Genomic DNA, 23,102 nt, shown 5'->3' with positions numbered 1-23,102 from the left:
AGCCACATTGGGCTTGTATGTGGTAAAAACAGAAGGATCAGCATTGTGGGGATGTGATTGACTGAGACAACTACAACTTGATTGAATATCCATCCGCCATTTGCATGCCACATTTTCTATAATAAAATCAATTGCAAGAGAATTGGGGAAGGTACTGGATGATGCACAGCTGTCTCTGTACTGAACCATTGTGCAAAAGAGGACAAACAAGAGTTGGTGCCAACCCCTGTGAGTCTGGTTGGAAAGCATATTAGACCAAGCAAGGAACATGCTGCTCAGGAGAATCGTGAAAGTGATGAAAACAATGGTCTGACTACAACAGTTTTGTAGGCAACATATCAGAGAAAACTTCTGATATACTAATCAGGCAGTTACTTGCAGATTTGGCTTGGTCTTAAGCAGGAAGAAAGTGCAAGGAGTTTCAGGACAGTTGCAAGCATTTGGCTTTTGTGAGCATAAAGGACCAGATTCTACTCTGCGTACATTAAGATTATTGCACGAACTTCACGTGGGAAACAAAAAGATGCTTGTAAAAGTAGATACAAAGACCAAAGCCCAGCTGGGTGAATGGAAGGCCAAAACGAAAGGAGTCAATTGAGATACAAAAACAGAAGATTCCTCAGATGATGTTGTGGACGAGGAAAACAAGACAGAGATCAGATGGTAAAAGGGACAATAGAAAGATTAATAAGAGAATACTCCAGTGAACTAAATGCACCTTCCCAAGACAAAGATACACAAACTAGAAGACGGAAAATGAAGAAGAAAGAAAGAAATAGTAATGTGGCTGCCACTGCCAGAACCACTTCCTGCAGTCTCAGAGTTCACTCCTACAACCTCCATGGAGGAGGCCCTAGAACCTGAGATTGTTTTCACAGCCACAAGCCTCACCTGCCAAGAATCCCAGACTGCCATGTCTTTCTTTGAATTAGTTTAATGTTTTGAAGTTACAGAACACAACACTGATCTGCCATAGTGTTTTAATATTGTTATAATGTAAGTGTTTTAAAAATTGAGGAAGTAAATTCAACATGGTGTCAGGTCATGAAGCAAAGCATGATGATCAGTTAAAATGGTTTTGAGGACAGAGAAAATGCTAAGCAGAATTATACTTGAAGCCTGCAGACCGTGAAAGTCAGGGCACTATGTTGCACCATGGTGTTACACCGGAAACTGACAGGTAGCTTGAGATAGAACAAGTTCAGCACGGTAGCGTTGTGGTTAGCGTAATGAAATTTACATCACCAATGATCTGTGTTCAACTCCCACCACTATCATAAGGATAGGGTTACGTTCTCCCGTGATTGCATGGGTTTCCTCCAGGTGCTCAGGTTTCCTCCCACATTCCAAAGACGTATGCATTGATTGGTTAATTGGTCATATGGGTACAACTGGGCAGCGTGGGCTCATGGGCAGAAGAGGCTGTTACCCTGTACTTCTAAATAAAAAAAAGGTGCATTACATCTAGAAAGAACGTGGGAACAATGCACTTGGAAGAAGTAAGTTAGGGGGCAGAACGCCGGTTAAGAGATACTGACGAAAGGGATGAAGCATCTAAAGGACACGCTACTGAAGCAAGTGGCATTTGTGTTGGGATGCCTGATAATCAGTGTCGGTCCCTGAGAAAGCAAATAGGATTTCTATCCGTACAAGTAGAAATCGGGCAAGTAATGTATTCAGCACCGATAAAATAACTCAGGAGAATGTCTGTTAGCATTAAGATCAAAGAAAACAAATGTAAAGAAATGTAGAATTCGAGGGAGAGAGAGAGACATAGAGAAAGGGAGGAAACAGAGAGCAAGAAAGAAGGAACAAGAGCAAGGGTTAGAAAGAGAGTGAGGAGGAAAGAACAAGAGAGAGAGATAGTAGTAAGAGAAATAGAGAGCAAGAGAGAAAGAAAAAGCATGTGAGAGATAAAGTGAGAGAGAGAAGGAAGAAAGAGGAAGCAAGAGCAAGATATAGAGAAAGAATGAAAGAAATAGGAGAATATCAGGGTAATATATGGTGACTTATATGTACTTTGACAATAAATTTACTTTGAACTTTGAACTGTGAAAGAGAGATGGGAGCAAGAGAGATAGAGAGCAAGAGAGAGAGAATGGAGTAAGAGAGATAGAAAATGAAGGGGAAAGCTTGAGAGAGAGAGCAATCAGAAGGAACAGTGTCTGCAGCTAACAGGACACAGCGGGGGCAATGAGCTTGTGTCTCCCTCAGTCCCTGAAGTTTCAAGGAGCAGACTATGACTATCTAATTATTTCTTCTCTGTATTGGATACATCTGAATGAATCTGCTGTGCTTACAACCAGTGCACATGTGCTCTTCTTGACATAAACAACTTGAGTTGATGTGAATTGCAACTTAAAAGTAAAAGAAAATGATGAATTGGGAAAAATTCTGCAAGTATTTCACCTCAATAAATATTTCATGAAATGAAACCACCAGTCTAGCCTTTTGAGTTTGTGTAACATCTCCAGCAAAATTATCCAATTAATCCAGTTTCCTGTTCCTTTCTTGTAGCCCTGTAGCTTTGTCCCCTTCAAGTATTTATCTGATTCTCTTATGGACAACAGTTTATTTAACTTTCACTTTGCTTTGGGCAGCACAGTAATTTGGAATATGTTTAAAAATAAAGTTTTGTTGTATCGCCTTTATTTTCCCAAAAAATTCAGCCAGGTTCAGGTAGGAAGTGTAACTGCTTAACATCAGAAGTAGAATCACACCATCACTGCTAAGTAATCAGGGCTCCCTTAAACCAAATGTCAACACCTGTGCGGTCATGTTGGGACACAGGCTGAGAGGACATTGAACAGACAGGTCCCACTCAGCTGAACCAAGCAGCCAGAGGTAGCACGGGAGCAGCAGAACTCCACACCTGCGATAGGGCAATGAGGCAAAACTTTGCAGAGAGGGGTTAGGAATCCATTGCTGGGGTTAGTGATAAAAACAGCATATTTCACAGCATATGTCAGTGATAATGAATCTGATTCTAATTCTGCTTTTCTGGTTGGTGCATGGCTCTGGAGAATTGGATTCAGCTCTTCACTAGAGAGAAATAAGACTCTGGTGGATGGGGAAGGGGAAAAGAGAGCTGGAAACATGGGAAGTGGAGTTTACACCCTCCCTCTTCCATCACAATTCAATCAAGTCACAGTGGACCCACTATGTATTTATTTGGAGACCCAATGCAGGACCGGCCCTTCTGCCCTAACAAGCAGTGCCTTCCAGCAATATTTAACACCAGCCTAATCACAGGACAATATACAATGACCAATGAACCTACAAGCTGGTACATCTTTGGACTGTGGGAGGGAACCCATGAAGTCAGGGGGAGAACATACAAACTCCTTACAGATAGCTGTGAACTCAGATGCCGTGAACTGTAATAGCATCACGCTAACCGCTATGCTACTGTGGCACCCCAGCGGCCCAGCGGCACGACTAGTAGACCTACCACCTCAGAACCACTTCTTACAATCTCAGATTCAACCCTTACAACCTGGAGGAGGCCCCAGAACCTGAGGTTGTTTCACAGTCACAAGTCTCACCTGCCAAGCAGAGTGATTCCTGTTATCAACCAAGACATTGTCCTACAAGAGTAAGAAATCCTCCATAGCAATTAAGTCATTAGGCCTGAATGAGACAATTTAAAATTTACTGTGCTGTGGACGTCTGTATATAGTAGCTGTATTATATAGAATACTTATCCCAAACTCCCATAACCTTTCGTATAGAGAAATGTATCTTGACAACTCTCCACAAAGGCTTGGCTCAAATTTTAAGTTGCTTTTTTTAAGGATTTCCCTCACCAGAGGAAGTGGTTCTTGCTAACTACCATATTACTTATGAGAAAATCTTTGCAAAATTGGCTTGTGAGGATAATGCCAAGTGTAGAATTTTGCCTCGGTGAATTGATAGTGAACTGCTAGACTCATCAGATGGAGGAACTCTGGTTCAGAGATCAGAGCAGCACCAAAGGGCAAACCAGACCTTCCTGTGACCAGGCTAAGAAGGAATGGGTGGACAATGTGGTATGGAAACCGCAGCTCTACAAAAGGTAGTTAAAATTGCCCAACGCATCACCAGCACCAGCCTAGCCGACATCAAGGACATGCATGTATAGAAAGGTTCTGGAAAAAAGGATCCGACCCTCCCTGTTTATTGATTATTCCACTCGGATCAGGGAAGAGGCTATGCAAAAATCAGTTACTTCCCCCAGGCTGCCAGGCTGATCAATACCTCCATTTCATTAACCCATCCCACTAACACACTACTCACTACAGCCCACTTCATGTACATACACTCTATGTATATTACCTGATCTTATGTCTATATGGCCACACTCACATGTACTTAAGACCATAAGGCATAGGAGCAGAATTAGGCCATTTGGCCCATCGAGTCTGTCCTATTTGATCATGGCGGGTTTATTACCCCTCTCAACCCCATTCTCCAGCTTCCTTCCCATAACCATTGATGCCCAGATTAATCAAGAACCTCGCCATAAACATACTTAATGACTTGGCCTATACAACCATCTGTGGCAATGAATTCCACATATTCACCAACCTCTTGCCACAGAAAATTTTCCTCATTTCGGCTTTAAGTGAATGTCCCTCTGTTCTGAGACCAGTCCCATTGGAATGGAGTCTGTGAGTGAGTTAACCCCCTCTGAGAAAAGACGAGTCTAATGAGCATATTTTAACAACCAATGTTCGGCATAAGAGAGTTACAATTTAAGGGACTCTTCAGCATAATTTATTTTGTTATATAAAATCAGCATCATTTAAAGCCATGACAAAACATAGATTGTTAAAATGGATAGCATCTAACTAATGTGGAAATGTTAATTTCATGTCAATATCTGCTTCAGCGTGTTTCTGCCACTGTGCATTCATCTCTGATATTTCTTGCTACCCTTATGTTTTCCATTCTTGTTATAAACCACACTAGTTATGGACTGGCTGAGTGGGTCAATCCTTATGAATAGATAGGATAGTAAAGAAGGCGAATGGTATGTGTGCCCTCATTGGTCAGGACAATGAATCAGAATACAGTCCAAACCTTATAACTCAGCTTCTCCAGACCTGGCAACATCCTTGTAAATTTTCTCTGCACTCTTCCAACCTCGTTGACATCTTTCCTGTGGGTAGGTGGCCAAAACTGCGCACAATACTCCAATTCAGGCCTCACCAACATCTCATACAACTTCAACAGAACCTCCGATCTCCTGTACTCAGTACTTTGAATATTTAAAGGCCAATGCGCAAAAAGCTTTCTTTACGACTCTATCTACCTGTAATGCCCTTTTTCAATGAATTGTGTGCCTGTATTCCCAGATCCCTTTGTTCTACCACACTCCTCAGTGCCCTATCATTCACTGTGTAAGGCCTACCTTGGTTGGTCCTACTGAAGTGCAAAACCTCACACTTGTCTGCGTTAAATTCCATCTGCAATTTTTTTAGCCCACCTATCCATCTGATGCAGATCCCTCTGCAAGCCATGATATCCTTCCTCACTGTAAACTACTCCCCCAATCTTGGTGTCATCTGCAAATTTGCAGTGCCTCAGTGGTCTAACTGATAAGTCAGCTCCATTTGTATCCTTGGTTCTTCTAGTTTTGATGTTTAGCCTCTCTCTGTTGCCATGGAATCAATGATCCAGTGAGCGCTGAAATGAATGCAAGGGTAACCAGTTTCACAAAGAAGGATATATTAAAGTAAGAGCCACAAAACATGTGAAGTGAGGAGAACCAAGAACTTTATTGAAACAGTTCCATTACGGATTCTTTGCTGGGGCATTATTGAACAGAGGATTGATGCTGAACCATTTATTTACTTAGAATCAGGTTCATTATCAATGGCATGTGTCAGGAAGTTTCTTGTTTTGCGGCAGCAGTACATTGCCATACATAATAGTAAAAAGAATAAATTACAATAAGAAGTAAAAAAAGAAAATTGAATTAAAGAAGTAGTGCAAAAAGAGAGGAAATTCAATACTTGTGGGTTCAATGTCCATTCAGAAATCTGGTGTGGAGGAGAAGAAGCTGGTCCTGAAATTTTGAGTGTGTGTCTTCAGGCTCCTGTACCTCCTCCATGATGGTAGCAATGAGAAGAGAGCACGTCCTGGATGATGGGGTCCCTTAATGATGGCTGACGCCATTTTTAGGCATCACCTATTTGTTAATTTATGCTGCAAAGACATACAGCACAGAATCAGGCCCTTCTGACCTCATGAGCCGACATCATCCAGTTACACCTTGTGACCTGTATGTCTTTGAAATGTGGAAGGAAACTGGAGGACCTAGAGGAAACCCACACGGTTACACGATTCCTTACAGTCAGTGGTGGCAATCGAACCCAGGTCGCTGCTGCTGTAAAGTGTTACGCTACCGCCATGCCAATATACTGCCTATTTATTAGACAAGCCTACCAAGATGGTGCCCAAGAGGATGGGGTGCATTCCAGGGAGAAGGTGATGAGGGGGTGAAGAGGGATGACAGAATTTCAAAGCTCAGACCTTGGCATTCAGTGATGAAGGGAGTGTATCAACTCAAGGTAGAAATAGAAGTGCATAGTACAGGAATGTTGTAGATCTGGAAGAGGTCACAGGGAAAGGAAGGGAGGCTTTGGCAACACATGGAAAAGTCTATACATCAAAGTGTTGCTTAAAGATAAAGTTAAAAATATTTTTTTTGTCACACATACATCAAATTATACAGTGAAAAGCAACATTTCCGTCGAAGAGCAACACAGTCCAAGGCTGTGCTGGGGGTCACAATGCTTCTGACACCTACATAGCATGCCCACAACTCACTAATGCTGATTAACTTGCTTAAAGGTGGAGATAGACAAGGAGCCTAAAGACTGGCAGAGATCAGTTGGGCTGATGGCCTGCATATTCCATGTGATTCCAATACAGAGGGAAGGAAACAGTGATAATGATTAACCAAGCAACAGTCTGTAGGACACCTACATCCATCCAATTTCCAAGCATTGTTATGGATGAACCTCTGTGCCCCCCCACCCCCTGTGCCAAAGATGGTAGAAAAATTCCCTTTTCTTGATTTGATTAATGTATTTCACCTCAGTTAATACTTACTTTAATTGTCTAATAAAATATTCTGTTTCTTTATTTATAGGGATCCTGAAAGTATAACTCAATGAATTACAGTTAATTTCTAACAAGCTTACAGCTCAATTGTGTATATCATTGAAAAAACCCTTGAGACTTGCTCTTGATCTGGCAGTGTTCCAGGGCATAATTTAATAATCTGATCCTAAGGCAAAGTAAAATCCTATTCAAGTCAACTCTGAGGCATTTAGGTGAATGTTAAAGTGATCGGGGTTACAGGAGTCCGGTGCTTTTCAGGTCCGGTGATTCTGGTCACTACCGAAAGGACGGATGTGACAGTTCCAGACAGGGTGCACCGGAGAGTTTCACAACCAAACTTGGAGCCCCCTCTTTGGCCTCTGTCTACACTTCTCGCTGCCTCAGTAAAACAGCCCGTATAATCAAAGACTGCACCCACCCCTGACATTTTCTCTTCTCCCTCTCCCTTCAGGCAAAAGATATAAAAGCCTAAAAGCACATACAGAATCGCCAGGCTCTAGGGCACCTGTTATGAGACTATTGAATGGACCTATTGTACAATAAGGTGGACTCTTAGCCTTACTTTCTATCTCATTATAATTTTGCACTTTTCAAATAGCTTTTACACTTTATTCTGCATTGTTATTGTTTTACCTTGTTCTAGCTCAATATGTTGTGTAATGATTAGATCTGGATAAGCAATATGCAAAACAGGATTTTCACTGTATCTTAGCACAAGTGACAATAGTATATCAATATCATTGTATTTATGAGGGGGAGACTGCCCAGGCCAAAGTTGTAGTGTTTGGTGCAAAGTAGACAGGTTAATTATGAGTCACTGGACATTATGAAAGGGAAGGTTTTATTTCCCATGGTAGAGAGATCAATAACAAGAGGTTATAGGGTGTAAGTTATTTGGTAGAGGGATTAGAGGAATTTTATCCAACGAGTTGTGAGGGCTTGGAAACCATACTGAAAAGGTGATGTGGGCAGAAGTCTTCACCACCTTTAAGAAGATTATTAACTATGGTTTTAGAGCAAGGAATTGAGATTGTTTGCAACAAACAAAATGCCGAGTCAAAGGACAGTTGATATTTCAAATTGAGACCACTATCTAGACTAGAGGAATTCAGATAATGGTCTCAACTGAAACATTGACTGTCTATTTCCTTCCATATATGCTGCCTGACCTGCTGAGTTTCTCCTGCACTTTGTTTGTTGCTCCAGATTTCTGTACTTGTAGTCTCTTGTGTATCCTAGTGGGATTGTTTGTGTGACATGGACACAAAGATCTTTTGTTTTGAATGATTCTATGATCTATTGACACCACAACACAGAAACTGGTGTCTGAGAAGCAGAACTGAGTGACTACATAGGAGTAAAAAGACACTGTTTAGTCTCTTGAATGACATGATCATTGCTGATCTATACTTAAACTCTGACTTTCTGCCTTGGATTCACAAACAGAACCAAAATCTTTTCTTGGCATTTTTCAAAATCTGTACAGGTCTGGTCACCACCCAGAGAATGGAGAAATAAGGGACTGTAGAGGTTTGAAATCTGGAGCAACACACAAGTTACCTGGAGGAATTCAACAGGTCTGGCAGCATCTATGGAGGGAAGTGGACAGTTGACTTTTTAGGTCAAGATCTTTCATCATAGCTGGCTTCTTATCCTTTTGGGAATACTAATTCCCTTTCTTTATGATCTGGCTCCTATTTTATCCTCCCCTCTTACTTCTGTATTCTCCAAAGAGTGAAAACAATATCTCTTCCTCAACCTTTTCAATCCTTTCCAGACCTGAACATAGATCACCTTGTCCTTGTCTCTAGTCAAGAGAAGAGAAAGGCTGGAAATAGCCTTTGGATTTTAGGTTACAATTTAATTTCCTATTATTTAGATAAAGTTCAAGGTTCAAAGTAAATTTATTATCAAAGTATGCATCTATCACCATCTACTACCATGAGTTTCATTCTCTTGCAGGCATTCACAGTAGAACAAAGAAATACAATGGAATGAGTGAAAATAACACAAAAAGACTGACAAACAACCTATGTGCAAAAGAAGACAAACTGTGCAAATACAAAAAGAGGAAAAATAAATAAATAATATTGAGAACATGAGCTGTAGAGCCCTTGAAAGTGAGTCCGTAGATCGTGTTCAATGATCAGATCAGTGTTGTGGTGAGTGAAGTTACCCATGATGCTTCAGTAACCTGATGTTCAACGGGTAATATCTGTTTCTGAATTTGGTGGCGTGGGACCTAAAGCTCCTGTACCTCTTTCTGATGAAAGCAGGGAGAAGAGAGCATGGTCTGGATAGTGAATTAACTAATACAACTAATAATCAGATTGCATTCATGTTTATATTGATTGGCAAGACAGATTTATGGAACCATAATGGATTAACAGTAGATAGAAAACTCTCTGCTGCAAAGTACAGAGAGAATTCATGCTTTTAATTTAAAGGCAAGTGTCAGCAGAATCTTTTAGCTGGCCAGAATTGATTTTGATCAGTGATATCTGGAAATGTACCACATCTCATAGGAACAGATAAGTTCACCTAATTACAGAAGGCCATGCCCAGTGGCTAACCTGGCTTTAGTACAGAGATGATCTTTTGTGCCTAGGGACCATCAACCTTGGCTAATGAGTGGAACCTTGACTAGTTTGAAACCAGGTAGCACCTGAGCCTTAGTGCCAACCAGACAGATATGGATGGTCTGTCCCAGCAACCAGGGATAACAGTTCAAGAGTTAGAACTAATTATAAAGAAAGACTCCTCTTGGAGCCATTTACTGGAAGTAACTTGCTTTTAAACAATATCAATTGACAGAACCAAGGGAAGTGAAGCAGCTGAATCATAAGTCAAAGTTAAAAGTCAACTCAAAGTACATTTATTATCAAAGTATGTACACAGAATACAATTCTGAGATTCAGCCTCCTGCAGGCAGCCACAAAACAAAGAAACACCATGTAACCTGTTCAAGAAAACATTTATCTTTCAACACACATGAAAAAATGAGGAAAAGCGAGTGAACACCCAATGTGTCCCCTGCTCTCATCTTCATCAGCTTCAGCCTTGCTCTGCACCATAATCGGAGGGAGTATGCAGCTTGGGACTACCTACTTGCTATGTAGCAAGAAGAGCTTGCAACAGGCAGAACTAAGTGATCTCAGAACCAATTTCTATCAATGCATTCTGTCTGGATGCAACTAAAGCAACTGCTCTGTAGAGAGTTGTGGACACAGCTCAGCATATGACAAAAAACAGTCTCCCTTCTGTGGACTCTGTCTATACTTCCTGTGCCATGGTAAAGCAGCCAGCATAATCAAAGACCTCACCCTTACCCAGTCATTCTCTCTTCTCCCCACCCATCAGGCAGAAGATAGAAAAGTCTGAAAGCAGATACCACCTGGCTCAAGAACAGCTTCTATCCCACTGTTATAAGACGACTGAATAGACCTCTTGTACGATGGACTCTTGACCTCACAATTTATCTTTTTACGATCTTGCACTTGTTTACCTGCACTGCTGTTTCTCTGTAGCTTTCACACTTTATTCTGCACGGTTACTATTTTATTTCAGTGACCTGTTGTATTGATCTGATCTCTATGAACAGTACGCAAGACAAGTTTTTCACTGTACCTCAGTACATGTGACAATAGCAAACCGATTCCAATTCCAATTGCAATTCCAACTCCAACCGGTGGATCAGATGAAACTCTGCTGTTCTATTGCAGTTAATCGTCAATGGTAGTGTAAGGCACATAGTTAAAAAGTGGGTGGAGGAGGCTCCTGGGATGTGTCCATTCCCAATGACCTGGGGCCTAGTTACTAGTGTTAAGCAAGGCTGAAGCTACACCCAACCAGAACGGCCAAAAAGATGACCCATCCTGACTCCCATCTGTGATCCTTACCAGCACAAATGTTCGTCTTGAGCCAATCCCATTCACTCCAGGTGTCAAGAAAAGCCGAGATCAGTTGATACAATTGGGGAGCAGTCAGCATTCCAGCTGTAGAATTGAGGACCTGCACTCCACAACTAGATGCCCTTCCAGCCAAACTACTCTAGTGCAGGATCTACATGGCATTGCTATGTATGGACTACTTCAGTAATATTCTAGGTGTACTATTTGATTGGACATTTTTGTTAGTTTAAATGGTTCACTACGGGTTATAGATAAGCGTTGGAAAGTGTATGGTCGTGCACTTTGGTAGAAGAAATAAATGGGCAGACTATTATTTAGATAGAGAGAGAATTCAAAATGCAGAGATGCAAAGGGACTTGGGAGTCCTTGTGCAAGGCACCCTAAAAGTTAACCTCCAGGTTGAGTCGGTGGTGATGAAGGCGAATGCAATGTTGGCATTCATTTCCAGAGGTATAGAATATAAGAGCAGGGATGTGATGTTGAGGCTCTATAAGGCACTGGTGAGACCAGACTTGGAGTATTGTGTGCAGTTTTGGGCTCCTTATTTTAGAAAGGATATACTGACATTGGAGAGGGTTCAGTGAAGATTCATGAGAATGATTCCAGGAATGAAAGGGTTACCATATGAGGAATGTCTGGCAGCTCTTGGGCTGAATTCCCTGGAGCTCAGGAGAATGGGGAGTGGGATCTCATAGAAACATTCCGAATGTTAAAAGGCCTGAGCAGATTATATATGACCAAGTTATTTTACATGGTAGGTGAGTCTAGGACAAGAGGGCATGACCTCAGGATTGAAGGATGCCCTTTTAGAACTGAGATGCAGAAAAATTACTTTAGTCAGAGGGTGGTAAATCTGTGGCATTTGTTGCCACGAGCGGCTGTGGAGGCCAAGTCAATGGGTGCATTTAGAGCAGAGACAGATAGGTTGTTGATTAGCCGAGGCTTTGAAGGGTATGGGGAGAAGGCAGGGGGGTGGAGATGACTGGAAGAATTGGATCAGTCATGATAGAATGGTGGAGCAGACTCGATGGCCGAATGGCCTACTTCTTCTCCTGTATCTTATGGTCTTAAGCTGTGTGAATGTTATACGTCATCATGCCACCACATCAAACATATGTGTGTCACTTAGAGTAAAAATGAAACTAAGAGATATTCTCCTGGGTTCCCGTCTTTTTCTTGCAACTAGCTTGATGTTTTGGAGTTATAAAACATATATCTACTTGACAATGTGGCAAATTACCTAGGTCTGCCATTTCCACAAAAAAGCAGATCAAAGCCATGCAGGCTTATTGAAACATTGAACCATACAATGAAATGTAACATTTGTGTCAATGACCAACAAAGTCTGAGGATGTCCTGGAGGCAGCCCACACATGCCATCAGGCTTCCAGCACCAAAATAGCATGCTCACTACTTACTAACCCGAACCTTAATCGTATATCCTTGGAATGTGGGAGGAAACCAGAGCACTTGGAGAAAACCAACGAGGTCATGAGAAGAATGTGCTAACTCCTTACAGACAGTGGCAGGAAATGAACCTTGACCTTCCCATTGCTGGCACTGCTACAGTAGCGTGCCGCCTCTAACTTAAATGTAGACTTAAGTATTCAACTGATATCGCCTGTGTCTATATTACATTGGTCTGGATTGACAACCCTGGCAAAGAGTGGGACAGCTGTAGATTTTTATGTTTCAAGCTCTAGAATTCATCAAAATATAGCACTCAAGTTATAATTATCAATTTCCTATGGTTTGAGGATGACTTCACTGAATGTAACTCAAGTTTCCTATGATAGCTTCAAGCATTTATTTCTTATTTTAAATCTCTTTATCTGGCAGAGTAGCTTAAAAATACCAGAAGATTAAGACACCATCTGTCCTTTTGAGTACTGTAACCACCATTCTGAGATACTTTAGGGAAGATGAATGGTTTATCAAAATGATGCATACCGTTCTGAGACAAAACCAACGTGCCAACATGGGAGGGAAACAGAAACCCCGAGTTGTGCATCTTTGAAGCTGTGATTAATTAACGTGAGATTGTTTTCAAAAGCTGTATGGGCACAAAACAGTGGATCTCTCCCCAGGTAGAGGCTACTTGGGAATTTAAAGCTAATCTTGACCTGGGAACAAGATAGTAAAACTATCTGGCACTTTTCCTGGTTTCCTTAAGTGCTAACAAATAGCCTCTTGTGTACGACTCCTTCAGTCAACACAGAACTTTGCCTGAAAATCATTCTCAAAGACCTTGGTGATCTTGCAGTGGGCACCTGATCGCAGGTCTGGTTAAAGTTTAAAGATTAGCTTTATTTGTCCCATGCACATGAAAACATCAAAACATAACATGAATTGTGTTATTTGCATCAACAACCAACAGGGTCTGGTGATGTGCAGGTCGCCATGCTTCCAGCACCAACATAGCATGCCCACAATTTATTAACCATAACTGATATGAGTTTGGAATATGGGAGGAAGCCAGCCTCTGGTCACAGCAAGAGCATACAAACTCCTTATCGACAGCAGCAGGAAGTTAAGATTTCAAGTTCGTTTGTCACATGTACATCGAAATGTACAGTGAAATGAGATGTATGCATTAACTTCATGTACAGACATGTCCGTGCTTAGCGTCACTCTCTGGACAAACGATCAATCAATCTATGTAAATAAGCTATCTTATATATTTATATTTATCGCTTTATTTATTATTGTGTTCTTTATGTTTTTGTGTTTCTTTTTGAGCTGCATCAGATCCAGAGTAACAATTATTTTGTCCCCCTTTATGCTAGTGTACTGGAAATTACATTGCACAATCTCGAACAACGCCACCCAGGATGTGCCGGGGGCAGCTTGCAAGTGTTGCTACACATCCGTGCACCAACACACCATGCCCACTATGCTCGGCAGAACAACACAGACCACAACAAGCAGCAAAAAAAGTCCTATTCCCGCTTCCCACCCACAAACATACACAGTCCCTTAACCGTGATTGCTCGTGCTGTATAGCATTATGCCAACTGCTAAGCTACAATGGAGGTCACTACAAAAGCATGCCCTCAAGTATTTCACATTTCCAAGCTGGGAAAAATATTCTGACCCTCAACTCTGTCATAATTTTATAAACTTCTATCAGGTCACTCCTCAATCTGTAATGGTCCAGCGGAGATGTACATACATTCTGATAGAGGTGTACAAGATGATAACAAGCATAGATAGAGTGGACATCTAGAGAATTTTTCCCAGAGCGGGAATGGCAAATATGAGGGGCCATAATTTTAAGTAGATTGGAGAAAAAATATGGGGGGTGGGATGTCAGAGTTAAGTTTTTTTTACACAGAGACTGCTGGACGTATAGAACACACTGCCAGGTGCGATAGAGGTGGTAAAGTATGGTAAAATAGTGACACTTAGGGACTGTTAGACAGGTATATGAATAAAATGAAGGGTTACGTGGATCGTAGAGTAAGTTAATGGGGTAGCACAACCTTGCAGGCTGAAGGGCCTGTACTATGCTGCATTGTTCCATGTTCTATATGTCCATAGACACCATTACACAAAACTGACGAGGAGTTCAAAGGACAATTGGTCCCAGAACAAAACTTCTCAGAAAACTGGGGTCCTATCGGAGGCCTATCCACTCAAAACAATGAAATCTAAAGATCTAAGGTCAATCTAATTAGATCATATGACACAGGAGCAAAATTAGGCCATTTGGCTCACTGAGTCTGCTCCACCGTTCCACCATGGCTAACTTATTATCCCTCTCAACACCATTCTCCTGCCATTTCCCCATAAACTTTGACGTCCTGACTCATCAAGAACCTATCGACTTTTGCTTTCTGTATCCCCAGTGACTTGGCTCCACAGCCATCTTTGGCAATGAATTCCACAGAATCACTACCACCTGGCCAAATCAAATCCTCCTCACCTCTGTTCTAAATGAACATCTCTCTATTCTGAGGCTGTGCCCTCTGGTCTTAGATTCCCCCCCTATAAGAAACATCCTCTCTACATCCACTCTGTCTTGGCCTTTCAATATTTGATAGGTTTCAATGAGATTCCCCCTTATTGTTGAGTACAGGCGCAGAGTTATCAAGTGCTCCTCACATGTTAACTCTTTCATTCCTGGAATCATTCTCATGAACCTCCTCTGGCCTCTCTCCAAGGCTAGCACATATTTTCTTAGCTAAGGGTTCCAAACTGCTCGCAATATTCCAAATGTAGTTTGACCAATGCCTTATAAAGTCTCAGCAGCATACCCTCACTTTTATATTCTAGTCCTTTCAAAATGAATGTTAACATTGCATTTGCCTTCAAATTCAAGTTCAATTGTCATTCAACCATTCATGAATATCCATAAATACAGCCAAACGAAGTGGCGTACTCCTGGACCAAGGTGCAAAACACAGTACCAACAGTCACACACAGCACAAAGCACACATGGCACTTTTAAGATAGCACGCGCACCGACTTCTGCAACACCTCCCTGATGCAGGCAGCAGCATGATCCACTTCAAATCCAGCTCCTTCAGTTTCTCCACCAATGAGCAACTCGCTGATATGGTAGACCTACGGCACTTTAAGTTATTAATGTCCAGCGAGGTCTTGCAATCGTATAAAACAGATTTTAAAAAGATACTAACACCTTTGGTTGACACCTTAGAAGCGGATGTGTCTGAGCACATCGCTACCTTACTGGAAGATCCTTACCACTGACTCAGCCTACAAGTTAACATTTAGGGGATCCTGCATGACTCTCCCAATTCCCTTTGGACATCTGATTTTTGAATTTTCTCCCCATTTAGAAAATAGTTTACACCTTTATTCCTTCTAGTAAAGTTCATGACCTGACACTTCCCTACACTACTGTATATTCCATCACCCACTTCTTTGCTCATTCTCCCAATGTGTCTAAAGCCAAAAGACCATAAGATAAAGGAACAGAATTAGGCCATTTGGCCCATAATGTCTGCTCCACCATTTCACCATGGCTGATCCAATTTTCCTCTCAGCCCCAATCTCCTGACTTCTCCTTGTATCCCTTCATGCCCTGACCAGTCAAGAATCTATCAGCTTCTGTCTTAAATATACATAAAGTCTTGGCCACCACAGCTGCCTGTGGCAAAGAATTCCACAGATTCCACACTCTTCAGCTAAAGAAATTCTTCCTCATCTCTATTCTGAATGGATGCCCTTCTATTCTGAACCTGTGTTCTCCGGTTTTAGACTCTCCCACAACAGGGAACATCATCTCCACATCCACTTTATCAAGTCCTTCCACCACTTGATAGGTTTCAGTGAGGTCACCCCCCATTCTTCTTAATTCTAGTGAACCTCCTTTGAACCCTCTCCAGTTTCAGCACATCCTTTCTAAGATACGGACCCAAACTGCTCACAGTACTCCAAGTGAGGCCTCACCAGTACTTTATAATGTCTCACATTATATCCTTGCTTTTATGTTCTGGTCCTCTTGAAATGAGTGCTGACATCACATTTGCCTTCCTCACAACAGACTTAACCTGCAAATTAACCTGGAGGGAACCCTGTACAAGGACTCCCAAGTCTTCTGCCAAAGTACATGAACATACACTTCCTGACACTGTATTCTATCTGCCAGTTTTTTGCCCTTTCTCCCGTCTGTCCAAGTCCCTCTGTAGCTCCTCTACTTCCTCAAAACAATCTGCCCCTCCACCTATCTTCATATTGTCTGCAAATTTTGCAAAAAAGCCATCAATTCCATCATCCAAATCATTGACATATAACGTAAAAAGAATCAGTCCCAACACAGACCCCTGCGGAACACCACTAGTCACTGCCAGCCAACCAGAGAAGGTTCCCTCTATTCCCTCTCTTTGCCTCCTGTCAGTCAGCCAGTCATCTATCTATACTAGAATCTTTCCGGTAATACCATGGGCTCTTGTTATGTTAAGCAGCTTCATGTGCAGCATCTTGTCAAAGGCCTTCTGAAAATGCAAGTAAACCACATTCACTGATTGTCCTTTGTCTATGCTGCTTGTTATTTCCACAAAAAATTCCAACAATTGTCAGGTAAGATTGCCCCTTAATAAGCCATTGATTACAAGAACTTTAGTTTTTCATCAGAAGCTTGAAGCCCACAATTCTGAGGAGAAGCAACAGCACGAGGCCATTGATAAGGTTGCAGAAACCTCAAGGAGAAAAGCATCATTCCCTGGTGTCACACTTCGAGTACGCTCCACAGAGACTCTCCTCTTGCTGCACTGCAGCATTTTAAGAGAGTACTGAGGGGCGCTGAATTCCAGCGCAGAGGTGATTTACGGCCGCCAGCCCAGGCTAAGAGTAAATGCACAAGCAGAGTGCAGATCGCAGCTGATTTGTTTCCCTGTAAACCATGTGGCTGACGCTCCTTTTATTTACATTCCCATCACAGCGTGCTACGCATAAACTACAGAGCAAAGCTGCCTACTCCCCCTTTAATGAAATCCAAAGGTCTCAGGTCTATTCAATAAGCCATCAATTACAAGTAGCATTGATTACTCACACAAGCAAATAATAATTCTGCTGTTTCCCTTAGCAGATGCCCCTCTGAAAACAAATGAATTAGATGGTGTTCTGATGAAGGAAATTGTTATCCTACGAATTTGCAACATTAACACCGATCTTTCTCCACATCTCCTGCCTGACCTGCTGAGTATTTGCAGCATTTTTTGATGTTTCAGCCTTCTCAATATTTCTTCTTATGCTCACCCTTCTTCCAGGAATCTACATTTTCAACCTCCTCTGCACTGTGAAATGGAATGGCAGATGCTGAAAATCTCAAACAAAATCAGGACCTGCTGAAAACACTCAGCAGGTCAGGCAGCCCCAGTGGAGAGTAGAGTGAACTGGAATTAGCACTTCCAGTCAAAAGTCCTTGAAGGCACTTTAAGTTTTAGAGAGGTTGGGGAAATGATGGATAAAAATATGCATGATAGGATGAAGCCTAGGTTGTGTGGAGATAAGATGTACAATCTAGCTGATTAATTAACTAAAATGGTTGAACACATGCATTCTACACAGACAGCACCAAGGGTCAGGATCAAACCTGGGGTTTTTAGACTCACAAGTGAAGTGTTGCCTCACCTGGAAGGACTGTTTGGGGCCCTGAATGGTGGCAAGAGAGGAGGTGTAGGGACTGTGTTCCTCCAGTGTGTTGTGAGTGTTGCTTTGATCCCAGCATCCGCAGAGTATTTTGTGTCAAACCTGGGGTTGTGAGGCAGCAGCTCTACTCTTTGTGTCAGTGCTGACTTCTGTTCCAGCTTCTGCAGGTGTGCACGTAAGAGAACCAATCCCCATCACTTCTACTCCTTATCTCACTTCAATTACGAGGGTGGCACGAGGGTTTTCATATCATTGGCTGTGTGAGAAGGTGAGGCTTCAGAAGGGTGATTCAACAGGTCTAGTTGGGTGTGGATGTGTATGATTACTGATGTCATGATATAGGGTGGGCAAGGAGAGAGAGGGGGAGGGGCAGAGAGGAAGAGGAAGAGACTGACAGAGAGAAGGTGAGAGGAGAGAGAGATGGCATGAGAGAGAGAGATGGAGTGAGAGTGAGAGAGTGAGGGAGTGAGGGAGTGAGTGAGTGAGAGAGACAGAGAAAAATAGAGAGAGACAGACAGAAAGAAGAAAAAAAGGATGGCACATAGCACTGAGGCAACTTCTTAAATCAGTACAGGGATCCTGGGAACTGCAGCTATTAAATGTTCATTTCTGAAAGATTCTTAAGAAATAAATCAGGTCAAAGGAAAACAAAAGTTCTCTGGCCTAGTTTGGTTCAAACAAGGGGAGGATAACTCTCCATGTTTTCCTCCATCACTTGGCTATGGGAACAACGTTAATTGTTATGAGCTCTTTACAACACCTAGAAAGCTCTTGGAATTGACAGTTGTATTTTCATCAGCACTCTATCCTTCAGAAAACAATTATAATGAGTTGCTTTTGTCTCCATTCCCTTCCTGTGAAATGAGTGTTCTGAGGAAACTGGTAGATGGAATACAATACTGGTAAATGTGAGGTCATCCACTGGAAGGAAAAATGGAACAGCAGATTATGGTTTAACCAGAAATGGTTAAAGATTGCAGCACGCTGCTGTGTAGAGGGACTTGGGAGTGCTTGTGCATGAATCACAAAAGGTTGGTTTGCGGGTGCAGCAGGCTGTCAAGAAGGCAAATGGGATGTTGGCCTTCACTGCTGGAGGGATTGAATTTAAGAGCAGGGAGTTTGTGTTGCAACTGTACAGGGCACTGGTGAGGCCACATCTGGAGCACTGTGTGCAGTTCTGGTCTCCTCACTTGAAGGATATACTGGCTTTTGAGGTGGTGCAGAGGAGATTCACTAGGTTGATTCTAGAGATGAGGGGGTTAGACTATGAGGAGAGATTGAGTTGCCTGGGACTGTAATTGCTGGAATTCAGAAGAATGAAAGGAGATCTTATAGAAATACATAAAATTATGAAAGGGATAGATAAGATAGAGGAAGGAAAGTTGTTTTCACTGATAGGTGAGACAAGAACTAGGGGACATAGCCTCAAGATTCGGGGGGAATAGACATAGGATGTAGATGAGGAGGAACTGCTTTTCCCAGAAGGTGGTAAATCTGTGGAATTCTCTACCAATGAAGAAGTGGAGGCTACCTCAGTAAATATATTTAAGACAAGGTTGGATAGAACTTTGCATAGTTGGGGAATTAAGGTTTATGAGGAAAAAGGAGGGAGGTGGAGATGAGTCACTGGCCAGATGAGCCATGATCTTATTAAATGGCGGAGCAGGCTCGATGGGCCGGGTGGCCGACTCCTGCTCCTATTTCTTATGTTCTGATGCCATGAGCAAAGCCTTTGGGCGGAGGGGGGAAAGGGAAGGATCTGGCTTGAAACTAACCAGTTCAAAAGGGAGGGGGGAATGAGTCAGAATGAGAATCTATATTATTATCACAACATATGCTTGTTGTTTTGTGGCAGCAGTACAGGGAAAGACATAAAAATTAATATAAATATATAATTTAAAAATATACACATAAATAGTGCTAAAGAGGAATAGCAGGATAGTGTTCATGGGTTCAAGGACTGTTCAGAAATCTGATGGTGGAGGGGAAGAAGCTGTTTCTAAAACATTCAGCCTGGTCTTTAACGCTCCTGTACCTTCACCCTGATGGTCGTAATAAGAAGAAGGCATGTCCTGAATGGTGAGGGTCCATAATAATGAATGCCAACTTCCTGAAGTTGAGGATGAGCGTTGATGGTTCTGGATCTGTACTCACTGGTGTTTAAGGATGGAAGGGGAGGAATCTCACTGGAACCTACCAAAGATTCAAATGCCTAAATAGAGTGGATGTAGAGAGATTGTCTCCCATAGTGGGGAAGTCTAGGACTAAAGGGCACAGCCTCAGAATAGAAAGACGCCCCTTTAGAACAGAGGTGAGGAGCAATTTCTTTAGCCAGAGGGTGATGAGTCTGTGGAATTCATTTTTGTAGAGGCCAAGTCATTGCGTATATTAAAAGCAGAGTTTTCAGGTTCTTAAAATTAATTAATTTAAATAAATTAAAATTCAGTGTTTAGATTTCAGGTTTTATGTTAATAAGACATCAAAGGTTACAGGGAGAAAACAGGAGAATGGGGTTGAGAGGGAAGATAAATCAGCCGTGATTGACTGGCAGAGCAGATTCGATGGACCAAATAGTCCAATACTGCTATTATGTCTTATGGTCTTATGATAAGTTGCTCAAATGTACTTGTTCCAAATAGAAACAGAGGCAATGGAGCGAACCCTGATGGCCGGGCATTTCATTGTCACAGTGGCATTTGCATCAGTTGTTCAATGTGCCCCATGTTGTTAATTTGGAAAGATAGAAGAGAGTTCTACAAACAAGGTCACTGACAAGTTCTCTAATCATCCATTGCTGTTTGCGGGAGCTTGCACAAATCACTTGCTGTGTTCCTTAGATAATACAATGATTACACCTTAAATGAATTTCCCTCTCTAGAAAGTATGTTGTTGCAGGAGCAAATCACTCTTGTTTTTACATTTTGTGCATAGAAACTGAAAAACAATTTGTCCTATTTCAGTTACATTTGTGTTGGGATAAACCACTTGGGCAGTTATTTAAAACAAGCTTTCTGATAACTGTTCCATTCTTTCAAGTGGCCTTGAGGAGAAATAATTTTGTCATCATTATGTGGCGGCTAGTGGTGTCCTGTAATGCACTAAACTGGCCGTTTTACTTGGGTTTCATGCAGGAAAGTGGTAAAAGGCCAACCATGATCTTACTGAATGGTGAAACAGACACAAGGGGCTGAAAGTTCTACTTTGTATCTTTTCCTCATGTGTATGTACTTTCTGTAACAGTTTCAGAAATATTTACCTCATGGAATTTGTTATCGCAGAATCTGATCAATGAACATAATAGGTATAGTAAACTCGTTGGATTAAGTTGGGGGAGAAGAATTGTCTCCCTCCACAGATGCTACTTGACCCGTTGAGCTCCTTCAGCAGTTTGTTTTTCGCTCCATATTCAATCATCTGAAGTTTCTTGTGTCTCCAAGTAAACTGTTTATTTTAGAAGGGAAATGACACCTGGCTGCAAAAATAACTCAAAATAACTCAGAACCCTTTCCATTCTACATTCAGTGCTCATTTCCTGTATAGAGTGCTGAGATGTGTCTCTCTGCAGACATTTATACCCTCGTACTTTATCTCCAATTCACAAACCTGAACTTCCCCCAAACTCTGCTGTCTGCATTATAACTCACACTATCTTCCATTCACACATTACCCAATTCCATTTCTGACAGTTGGCTGCATTAACAAGTTTGAACTCCATGTTCTGGGAGATGATAATTGTATGTTCCTCTGTGCTATATAGTTTGAAAAATATTTAAAATAAGGTACCATTGTCCCTATTGTCACTTGGCCATTTGGAGAGAGCGTTAAGGGGAAAATGGAATCTGTCACCAGGTACAACGGCAGAGGGCTTCAATTTTCCACTACTCAAATGTCTCCACACCAAACTGGAGCGGTCTATTCAGAGTGCTGTTGATGGCAGGGAGTCACATTGTTACAGAAAGAAATCAACTGCTGTTCACTCCAGAGAAGTGAACAAAATAGACAAGGTGAACCATGAGGCACAAGAGATTCTGAAGATACTGGAACTCTTGAGCAACACACTCAAATTGGTGGAGAAACTCAGCAGGTCAGGCAGCATCTATGGAGGGAAATAATTGGTGTTTCAGACAGAAACCGTTCTTCAGGACTGGAAAGGTAAGCAGTGGCTGAAGAAGGCAATATCCATCACTGAGGACCCTCATCTGCTATCACGGAGGAGGTAAAAGAGCCTGAAGACACATACTCAACAATTCAGCAACAGTTTCTTTCCCTCTACTATCGAGTTTCTGAACGGTTCATGAACCTATGAACACTAACTCATTATTCCTTTCTGTACATTACTTAATTTATAATAATTTTATGCTTTTGTACTGTACTGCTGCTGCAAAACAAGTTTCACGCCATATAAATCAGTGACAATAGTTCTGATTCTTGGCCCATCCATGTAATGATATGCTCAGGAAGTGCATCAGTAATTTGCTCCCTAAGACGTTTGACATATCCCCATTAACCTTTATGATTTTTTTACAGATGAACCATTGAAAGCATCCTATTCAGATGTATCACGGCTAGGTAAGGCAACTGCTCTGCCTGTGACTACAAGGAACTGCAGAGTTGTGTACACAACACAGTCCAGCATAAATATCAGCCTCCCCTCCATGGACTCTGTCTATGAAGCAGCCAAAATTAATCAAGAATCCTTCCAACCCAGGTCATTCTCTCTTCATAACCCTCCCATCAAAAGGTAGACAGCATGTCCCACCAAACTCAATGACAACTTCTATCCCATTGCTATAAAACTCTTAAACAGATCCTTATACAATAAATTGAATTCTTGACCTCTGAATCAACCTCAGCACGGCTCTTGCACTTAATTTGTAAACCTGCATTGTACATGTAACACTATATTCTGCATTCTGTTTGGTGCATGTTCTCAACTTCCCTTGGCCTCACCCAGTAACTGAACCC

General features: G+C 41.8%; 1 protein-coding gene across 1 annotated transcript in view; it reads right to left on the bottom strand.

The window, feature by feature from the left end:
• The window catches only part of LOC134338486 (sialate:O-sulfotransferase 2-like), a 243,766-nt gene that overhangs the window by 18,257 nt on the left and 202,407 nt on the right, over positions 1-23,102 (bottom strand). The window lies entirely within an intron of this gene.

This window comes from Mobula hypostoma, chromosome 27, assembly GCF_963921235.1.
Source record: "Mobula hypostoma chromosome 27, sMobHyp1.1, whole genome shotgun sequence".
Classification (NCBI taxonomy): domain Eukaryota; kingdom Metazoa; phylum Chordata; class Chondrichthyes; order Myliobatiformes; family Myliobatidae; genus Mobula; species Mobula hypostoma.
This window is presented reverse-complemented; position numbering and strand designations above follow the sequence as displayed.